This window comes from Pinus tabuliformis, chromosome 2_2 (genome assembly GCF_031772625.1).
Source record: "Pinus tabuliformis cultivar Carrire ecotype Pingquan chromosome 2_2, CPIR1, whole genome shotgun sequence".
In the NCBI taxonomy this organism is placed as follows: domain Eukaryota; kingdom Viridiplantae; phylum Streptophyta; class Pinopsida; order Pinales; family Pinaceae; genus Pinus; species Pinus tabuliformis.
This window is the reverse complement of record NC_142300.1, coordinates 689,254,248-689,265,566: the sequence shown is the minus strand read 5'-3', so window position 1 is coordinate 689,265,566 and position 11,319 is coordinate 689,254,248. Positions and strand designations below refer to the sequence as shown.

The 11,319-nt window shown below is 31.2% G+C and overlaps 1 pseudogene; it reads left to right on the top strand.

Annotated features, from left to right (window-relative positions):
* Nucleotides 1-968: 968 nt before the first annotated feature.
* On the top strand, nucleotides 969-1,561 carry LOC149194542 (serine carboxypeptidase 1 pseudogene; annotated as a pseudogene).
* The last annotated feature ends 9,758 nt before the right edge of the window (nucleotides 1,562-11,319 follow it).

Genomic DNA, 11,319 nt, shown 5'->3' with positions numbered 1-11,319 from the left:
AAGGTTATTGTTTTTTATTTCTTTTATATAAGAGTTATGAGTTTGCAACTAATTTAATATTTTATAATTTTTGTTAAGTTAGAAGTTATATTTTTTTATTTATTGTAATTTATGGTTATAAAAAAAATACTACCTAATTATCCACTTAACATTTAAATTTGAAAGTTTATAATTTTTTCTAATATGGAAATTAATTATATATATATATATTATTGCTATTGATATTAAATAATATAAATAGCTTATATACATATACATATTTCAGAGTTGTCATTGCTTAATTAAATGTTATTCGAATTTGATTTGTAATTCTATCTTTTGAAAAAAATCAATGGAGATACTTTAAAGAGATAGGTGAGTTAGTGATTTTTATATAATGACAAATTGCAATTAAAAAAAAAAAAAAGACAACTTCTATCTTACTAAAAATTATAAAATAGTAAATTGGTTGCAAAGTGTATATTTTATTCGTTCAAATTGGTCTTCATTTCATTATATACATAAGGGAGACCATTCACTTCATCTCCCAATGACTGATGACTATTCATGTCTCTTATTATTTATGTCTCTTATTATTTATTTACATTGATTTTATTTATTCACCTAATCTTGATGATTAGATGTCAACACTGGTTGTTGACGTAAATCCCAGAATATATAATGGCTTTTCCAGGCTGTGTTTACAATTATTTGTTCATGCCGTGGGGCCTCCATGCGTGATTTTGGAACCATCCTTGGATTGTCAACGGACTTCCATTTCCAAAGTAGATCAAAGAAACGCCCCTCTCAACTCCCTAATTCCTATTTATCTCCTACTCCGACTTCCTCTCTCTCCATTTGCAATTCACGGCCTGCTTCAGAAACTAACTATAAGTAAAGCACCGGGCCTTACCTTAGATGACTCTGTAGTTGAAAACTCTAATCAACAACACCAACCTCCGATTTTCCTCCCTTGGTTGGTTATGAAGATGCACAGAATGCTGTTTTTTCTTCTGCCAATCCTTTTGGTCGCAGCAGTTGCTCCGTCTCATCAGCTAACCTCTCAAGGTGAAAAACTGCAGTCGTGGCGCAAATCTATAAGAAGCAGAAGCCGTACCGTAAAAGTTACCAACTGGGAGAGTGAGAGCGCGACGACCAGCTTCAAGAATGATTCTGAATATTTGACAGAGGGGCCCTCACCAGCAGCGGATTATCTCCCACAAGGCCTACCAGGTCAGCCCGCTTGTTTCAAATTCCGACAGTACTCTGGATATGTAACAGTTGATGCCAAGGCAGGCAGAGCGCTTTTTTATTATTTCGCCGAGGCCACTCGACATCCCTCCAAGAAGCCGCTAGTTCTCTGGCTTAACGGCGGTATATTGGCTTGACTATTTGCTTTTCACAGGTTTCCAATAATAACTGTATTCTTCAATTCTTCTACTTCTCACAAACAAATACTCTTGCAGGGCCTGGATGTTCGTCGTTGGGATATGGAGCAATGGCGGAATTGGGGCCTTTTCGCGTTAACCCAGACGGAAGAACTCTTAGCCACAATCCATACGCATGGAACCAAGGCAAGTAATTCCCTCATTTATACCCTGAAATTGTACAAATATTTATTCATCCACATCTTTAGTCTGCCCGGATTTTTAATTCATGAGGTTAACATTTGTGCAATATGAATTACGATAGAAGCACCTTAATTTCATCTGAGATAGGCCTAACATTTCATATCTGGTAACACTTTAACATTTCGGAGTATGAATTAACATGTTAATCATAGTTACCAAATTGGAAAATTCCGACCATATAAATTTTACAGATATTTAAGTATATTATTTTTTTTTTAATTTAAATAAACAATTAATTTATTTAAATTTAAAAAAATTCAATAAATCTTATTTATTAATAGATTATTTCTCTGTGATTATCTCGGAATTATTAGTAGAGTATTTCTCTGTGATTATAGATGCCATTAACGAAAACATTCTATAACTTTTTTTTAATAAAAAAGTTATTATATTTAATGGTATTTTATTTACTAGTGCAAATTTATTCTACCATTTGGATTTACATTTTCTCGTTTTTAATATGTAAATTTATTTATATTTCATTATAAGTGAATAATTTATTTTTACTATTTTTTTTTACTATTTGTAAGTGTAATTTTTCATTTTATAATTTTATTCGAAGAGAAAAATTATTGTTTTAATATCATGTCCAAATTTACTTCTAAGATATACTTTTCCTATTCTATAACTTTTCAATTTACTGAAATAAAAATATACTTTCTCATTTTATAACTTTTCTTAGATTTGCTTTTCCCATTTTATGACTTCTATTTATAAGTGCAAATTTATTTTACTATTTACATTTACATTTTACCATTTTCTGATATGTAAATTTATTTATATTCTATTCATAAATAAGTAATTTATTTACTATTGTAATTTTCCATTTTATCATTTTATTTGAATATAAAATTATTGTTGTAATATTATATGTAAACTTACATTTAAATATACTTTTTCTATTTTATAAATATTTTTGGATTTGCTTTTCCCATTTTATAACTATTTTTTTAATAGAAAAATTATATTTTTAGTATACCACTAAAGGACATGTATTATTCATCCATGAGTGCCGAAGAGGGAAAGAAATCTAGTACAGAACTATGGTTAGTGCTCACAATTAGGAATAGAATATGATAAGCAAATTATTAGTGATAGAGTGATTTGTTTATTATATAATTTAAAATTTTACAACATAGTTTAAATCTTCCTTTGAAACTATAAAGATGAGTTAAAAAAATGTTAAAAAAATAAAATTTAATAGATAATTTGTTTTGAAATTATAAAGATGAGTTAAAAAATGTTAAAAAAATAAAATTTAATAGATAATTTGTTTTGAAATTCTAAATAACTTAAGAAAATATTAAAACAATAAAATTTAATGAGTAATTTATTTTGAAATTCCAACCCCGTTGACAACTAAATTAGGGCGATAGATGGATATAAAAAATTACTGAAATCACTCGTTATAAATCCTTCCAAGAAGATCAAATTCAATTGAACAGGTGTTTTCCCTAAATTCATCAAATTCAATTGAACATGTGTTTTCCCTAAATTCATCATCTTTCTAGGTAAGGTGATTGTTCAGGGCGGAATTCGAATTTACTAAATTATCGACCGGACCGAATCGGAGAATTCGCTAATTTTTTTTTTAATAGGGCAGAACTTGGTAACGATGGTATGAATTAAGATGGCATTGGTCTAAATTTATGAGAGAGTCTACATTTTTTATTTCAGTATACAAACAACGACATTTATAACATACATTAAAAGATACTGAATCGTTGAGAAAAATATCATTTATTTATTCATTGACAAAATAGTATTTCATTTATATTTAGTTTTTAGTCCTTAAATTTTATTTTGAATTTAATTTATATAATTAATTAAAAATATATTAATTTTTTATAAAAAAAAATATTAATTTATATTTATACACACATCAATTTTTAACTATTATTTCTCATAAATAAATAATAATAACTATTATTTCAATGAGCTGAAGCTTCCAATTGACACTCCATGGTACCCCTGGGTGAATGCGGACGAGGTACACAATATCAGTTTCATTAATTTCACAGATAAAATATTATGATAATATTGATTTGACCTCTATTCAATGGATGCGTTCTCCTGGACGGTGCAGGTCGGTGGATATACTGTGATTTACAAGGGTTTGACATTTGCCACGGTGAGGGGGGCAGGGCATCAAGTTCCGGAATTTCAACCGTCAAGGGCTTTAACGTTGTTCAAATATTTTGTGCAAGAAAAAGCCCTGCCAAAATGATCAGATTTGACTGAAATTACTTGCTGTCTGGAAACTCCCTACCTAAAATAATCGTATTTTATCGAAATTTCATGCAAATAATGGAATACCTGGACGAATTCAACAGATTTTATTGAACTTGCTTCAATTTGAGCTTGCGGACGCGCGCCTGGAGCAGCAGTTGCCACAAGTAAATGGTCTCGTACATTGTCTCGTTAGAGATTGTACTCATGAGCCCTGTGGGGACCAAACATCAGTAAAGTTGATTGGAAAGATATCCACCAGTTAAGAAAGTAAACAGGAACCCATTATTATGTTATATAGATAAATGTTGTTTTAGCAAATCATTAAAATAAACATTTATAAGAGAAAAATATATTGATAAATGTTGTTTCAGCGAATCATTTAAATAAATATTTAGATAATCTTAAATAAATATATATTTCGATAGGAATATCCACAACAAGATGCAAATCTTGTGGAAACATGTTCTTCGAATCAATTTGGTGTTGTGAGGAAACGGAGGTGACACTGGTCATGGATTTCTTAGACTGTATTGTGTTATGTGATGTTGTCTGTCATCTTTCTTCGCCTGCAACATGATCCCGTGGAAACGCGTTCTTCAAATGAAATTAGCGGTGTTTGATATCGGAGAAGACACTGGCTGTTGATTTCATAGACTGGAAGTTGTTTGTGATCTTTCTTCACCTCCAAGATACGTGTAAAAAGCATAGCATGTAATGGCCATCTGCGATAACCCCATTCTCTCTTTCACCCCTGGCCAAACCTGCAGAAACTTTGTATAACCGCATAAGATGTTTCAGGTTTGACACGTTAAATTTAAGAAGATACTGTGCTCTCAAGCTTTACACGGAAAATCTAATTAATACATCCTATAATCCTGACTATAATCAGAAATTTGGAAACCCAACCGCCGGAAATCTTAGGAGACAAGAAACCACACGTAAAATGGTTGCTTGGATTCAACTATGTAAGTCATAATATACAAAAAGCTTATTAGTGAACGTTTGGGATGTTTTACACATGAATTTTATTATGTCGTTTATTTGAGAAAAGTTAAAGGGTTAAAATTGCGTATGGAACCTGCAAACATACCTGTAATCATAAACTAACATCCTTGCAGATGGCAAGTTTTGATGCACAGAAAGATTGACAACTTGAATTGTGTAAATTTTTTGTCTTTGTGTCACATCGCACCGTAAGGGAAGATAATCCGCAATTGACTGCGAGATTTGGTGCGTTACAAACATTACATATTTTTCGTAATATTTCAAAATGAGAGGATGAATATGAAATAAGCCGAATTAAATTAAACAATTCACTTTACTCAGATCTTTAATTCACTCTGCTGATTTTAAATATAGGAAGAGTGAGAAATACAGCCCCTTTATTATTGAACGAATATTTTAACGACTATTTGTTATAGTGTTCCAAATAAACGGTTTTGAAAATGATAATTTCTTAAGATGTTTGAAAATGAAAGTGAGAGTTTTCATTATGGAATGGATAGATTTACACCATCAGTGGTAATTATCTTGTTAACCCGATATTTTTGAATGCAGAGCCTCTAAACTTTTTAAAAAGACATTTGGATTCAAATTCTATAGAGTTTCTAAAAAGTCTTTGTTAACACTCTAAGCAATTTATATTTTGAAATAACTCCTTGACATTTCTAATGGTTAAACTTTACATATTTTTTTAAAGGTTATTAAATATTTTAACAGTAAAATAGTATAATTATAATTTTAAATAATGATGAATATTTGAAATATTCTTAATTTTTATACACATAAAAATAGCAGTTTTATCTCTATTTGTATTTACATTTTACCATTTTCTAATATGTAAATTTATTTATATTCTATTCACAAGTGAATAATTTACTTTTACTATTTGCCACTGTAATTTGCCATACATTTTATAATTTTATTTGAATATAAAATGTAATATTCCTATCGTAATTAACCCCATGTAAAAGTAATTTTAAGTTACGAATCAGTTATGAAAACCAATTCTTGATATTCGTAAAACAGAATGGGGATGAAAACAAGAGGGGAACGACAATCTGAGGGGGCTCCGAGGGCGGTTTTTAGTTCTTGATATTATGCAGGACTTCTGGCAGAAGGAAAAATAGGGATGAGTAGAGAAAGAGGGAATATTAGTTTCACGATGCAATCTAAGACTCCATGATTTCTCTTCTCTGCATCCACGTTGTTATCAGTGCTCTGCGTCTTATACCACCGCTCTAATCCCTCCTGCAAGATCAACAGTGTTTGTATTAGCGTGCGAAGCTTTGGATACTGAGGTTATCGATGACTGTTTGCCGCAGATAAACGTTGGAGGTTGGTTGGCTTTTCTTGCATAATGTTTTGTTTTGGATAGCAAAGACAACAGGCAAGACGTGATACCAGGTATTTTTCATAGTGTTTTCTATTCACAAGGTCTGTGGATTTCCCGTTGGTCTGTCCGCATTTTGGATAGCTTGTGGGAGGTACAGCCGAAAAAGGTAAGTTAATATCTTGCAAAGAAAGATATAGCCAGTAAATGTTCATGTTCTTTACAGTAAATTCCATATTTTTGAGCATAAAGTATTGCAAGATATTGTAAAGTTCTTATGCATTAAAATATTGCAGAGATATGTGTCTTTTCGAAAGAATTTGAATGCATGCAGTAAAAGATTTAATATTTTATGGTAAAGAAAGAATTTTAGTGCATGCAGCAAAAGAATGATTATTTTATATGTTTTTTTGGTAAAGAAAACATGTTAATTCATGCAGTTAAAGATTGAATATTTTATACGTTTTCTTGGTAAAGAAAAGTATTTTAATGCATGCAGTAAAAGATGATTATTTTATATGTTTCTTGGTAAATAAAATATGTTAATGCATGATTATGTTTTCTTGGTAAAGAAAATAGATAGTTCTTCTTAGAAAGACTACATGCGAGTCTTGTGTGAGAAATGCTTGTCTCTTGTCATTTTCTTGGAATAAAATCCTTCCTAAATATAGCCCAAATATCTTCTTGAGAAAAGAAGGTGAAGCATATAAACGTCCTGAGGACATAGTGTGAAAAGTGGCCAAGTTTTCCTTGAATTAAGATATGTATTTTTATTTAATAAAGGATTCTTGAAAAGGGATATATGCTATTGCATTGTGATACTAGCTAATCTCTAAGTTTCTTGTGAAATGATTATGCATTGCATGCATGAAAGAACACCACATATCTCCACAATGGTATGATATTGTCCACTTTGGGTCTAAGCCCTCATGGATTTGCTTTTGGACTTACCCCAAAAGGCCTCATACCAATGGAGATATTTGTCCATCCTTATATATCCATGATCCTCCCCACTTCTAGTCAATGTGGGACTTTGGTCGTATACCAACAATCCTCCCCTCGAACAAAGGACCATCAAGCCTCCCCTCAAACGATTATCCATCCGTCCACTCTCTAGCAACCAGGATTCTCCGCTCCAATGCGTTGGAAGCACACGCCTTACATGGAAGTACCACCTGCCTCGAGAGCTTGCTCTTCCCAGGTCAACTCCTCTTCACCGTGTTGGGACCAGGACACGTCCATGAAGAATCCGGAGCACACCGCCTATCTAACCGAGCTCATCCACGGATCCCATCGTGATATTACCGGGGCCCACCACCTTCATTCGGCATTCCGAGGATTCATCCACTTGGCTAACTTCGGGGCATGGCTCCGATACCACTTGTTATGACTCTGGACACCACATATCTCCACAATGGTATGATATTGTCCACTTTGGGCCTAAGCCCTCATGGATTTGCTTTTGGACTTACCCCAAAAGGCCTCATACCAATGGAGATATTTGTCCATCCTTATATACCCATGATCCTCCCCACTTCTAGTCAATGTGGGACTTTGGTCGTATACCAACAAAGGCTTTTATGAGAGTCTTCTTGGAAACAAAATAGAGGTTCTTTCCTTAATAGACATATGAATAGTGTTCATATTATAGTGAGAATCCATACTTGTTTCATGAAAAGATTATGTGCATTGAAGTAAAAGTAATTGTGTTAGGAAAAACACATGTTGCATGCACATAAGGGTAGCTATTGTGATTGTGGAAGTATGATTTTGTGTGTACGTAGAGAAAGTGATTATGTTAACTTTCTTGGAAATATTAATCTCTTGAAAAGAATGTCTTGCTAGATGAGTTGGGTCGATTTCTAGTCTGGTGCATAAAAAGGGTAAGTTAACCGTGTTATTGTTTCTTGGTTTTATGCATAAAGATGGGTATTCCCAATATTTTCTTGAAAGAGAAAGCATGAGGATCTTACTTATAGGAAGATAAAGAAATGGAGTTATAATGACTTCCTTTAAGAAAGAAGTATGAGATTTGTTACATGAAATGATGGTAGTAATCTAGTGAAGGGAATATGTGTTGCATATATTAAAGAAGGGCTATACATTAGTAAGCTAATTTATGCACAAGGAATAGTCATTGTGATATAAGAATTATGTTCTTTGTATGATAGAGAAACTATGTTGAGTTCTCGAAAAATAACTATGTGAAAAGAACATATGTGCTTAAGCATAGAAACAACAGTTTATTACATGTATGAAGATATAACGTTTGTGTTATACATGTTAGTAGAACTAAAGAGTTAGATATCTTAAAGAGAATTATGCATTAGTGTGAATAAACATTGAGGAGGTAAAACAATATTTACTTGAGTATACGTACTAGTTAAATAGTATGTCATGCTTGCTCATGCATATGAGTAGATGTTAAAGGATCTCTTTTAGAGGTTGCTTATTGATTGATTGATATGGTATCTAATCTTGTTGCCCAGCTTGTTGACGACTACATTAACAGGGAACGATGGTGGATGGTGCCAAAGGAAAGTGATGTTTAACGTTGTGGCAGGAAAAGGATTAATGGTCCATGTAGATGAGTTTGAATTGCAGGATCGTACATTACTAAAACAATCATGCCACAAGGAATGTTGTATGTAGCAGTATGTAAGTAAAATATTATATGGAAATTGTATTACCTTTTAGCTAGTTATGTGACAACTTAATGATAATTCATTGTAATACTTTTATAACAATGGTTAAGGGATGGAATCCCTTATAAACCATTGAGTGAGGGGTAAAAACCCTCATGAGCGTTTAATAAAGAGATTAAACGTTTGCTGGTTTTCACCCTACGGGGTTTCCATGGTATATTGGGGTTCAATAGTATGATTGCCTTTTGTGCCAGTTTGATGATGATGAATCCTGATGGTTCTTTATTTGATGGCATAACCATAATGTACAAGTATGAGATTAATTAATACGGTGAAGGAAATCATGAAATGGATGCAAGGATTCATGAGACAGTTTATGTTATTACACTACTACAGTGGTGGTTAATGGTGGTTAATGGTTATGCAACTTACTGTCTTTTATTTGCAATTTACTTGATGTACTAATGAACATTATATCTAATGGTTAATGATGAATTGTGGAGTTGTGAATTGGATAATTACTTGTGGGTAATTTGTATAAAAAAATTCTAACTCCCTGCTTTTGCATGCAAGGTTACCGTGGTATGTGACATAAAAATTATTGTTTTAATATTATGTGCAAATTTACATTTTAGATATACTTTTCTTATTTTATATATATATATATTATTTTTAGATTTGCTTTTCCCATTTTATAACTTTTTTTTAAAATAGGGACGTTATTTTTTTTAATATACCCTCTAAAGGACATGTATTATTCATCCATGACTGTGGAAGAGGGAAAGAAATCTCCTACAACAAGTATGGTTAGTGCTCACAATTAAGAATAGAATTTAATAAGAAAATTATTAGTCATAGAGTGATTTGTCTATTATATATAATTTAAAATTTAACAAAATAGTTAAAATCTTTTTTTGAAATTATAAAGATCGATTAGAAAAATGTTAAAACAATGGAATTTAATTAGAAATTTGTTTTAAAATTCCAAATAAATTAAGAAAATGTTAAAAAAATAATAAGTAATTTGTTTTGAAATTCCAACCGTGTTAACAAGTAACTGAGGCAAAACATACTAATATAAAAAAACACTGAAATCACTCGTTATAAATAACCCTTCCAAAAAGGTCAAATTCAATTTAACAGGGGTTTTCCCTAAATTCATCAAATTCCATTGAACAAGTGTTTTCTCCAAATTCATCAAATTCAATTGAACAAGTGTTTTGCGTAAATTCATCTTTCTAATAAGGTGATTGTTCAGGGCCGAATTTGAATTTACTAAATTATCGACCGGGCCGAACGGAATCGGCGAATTCGCTATTTTTATAATAGGGCAGACCTTCGTAACGATGGTATGAATTAAGATGGTATTGGTCTAAATTTATTAGAGAGTCTACATTTTTTATTTCAGTATACAAAAAACTACATTTATAAAATACATTAAAAGACACTGAATCGATGAGAAAAATATTATTTATTTATTGTTAATAGGTGTGTTTATGACAAAATAGTATTTAATTTTTATATTTAGTTTTTAGTTTTTAAATTTTATTTTGAATTTAATTTATATAAAAAAAAATTATGTTGTGTTTTCTAACTGGTTTTAACCATGAATTATATTTGGTAGTTTGAATTATGATGTGATTTTCAAAAAAAATTAAAAAAATTGATAAAAATTACAGAAACTTAAATTCAACAAATTAATTTAATTTATATAAATAATCTAAAATATATTAATATTTCAAATGAAAATATTATTTTATTATTTAATTTATATTAATATACATGTCAAATTTTAAAAATTATTTCTCATAAATAAATAATAATGACTTAATTTATAATTTAAGTTTAGAGATATCGTAAGTTAAATATTAAATTATTTCATGACATTTTTTTATTCATAAAATAATAAAAATAAATCAACAATGAGAGAGTTGGCGGTAGCAGATTCTAACAAAAAATCATATATTCTTTAACCATATACAGATAAATTTTAGAAATATACAAATAGACCCTAGTATCCAACTCAATACGATTACAAACTATTTCCAGATAATGATGTCAGCTTAAATTGCTAACGTGTCTGTGCTTCCAACAGCCGCAGCCGCAAACGTATTGTTTCTGGAGTCTCCCGCAGGTGTCGTATTCTCTTACACGAATACAACCTCTGATTATACCCAAACTGGCAATAAATTTAGCGGTAACTTGTGATTTTTTCGGTTTAAGCGATGATGGGTAATCTAAACTTTTTAACGGGGTTTTTGTTGGATTCCAACTGAAGAATCTTACGCATGTACACTGGTTCAACAGGTTCCTCAGTATAAATTCCGAAAGTTTAACATGTCAGAGAACAAAATCCACACATGGAAAGCTTGATCTGTTCATCACTAAACATGGTAATTTATACATATTTCTAGCTGCGGATGAACAATAATTGCACTAGATGATACTGACACTAGACGACTATTGAACAGTAATCAGCGCCTTTTGAATAGTGAGCGGC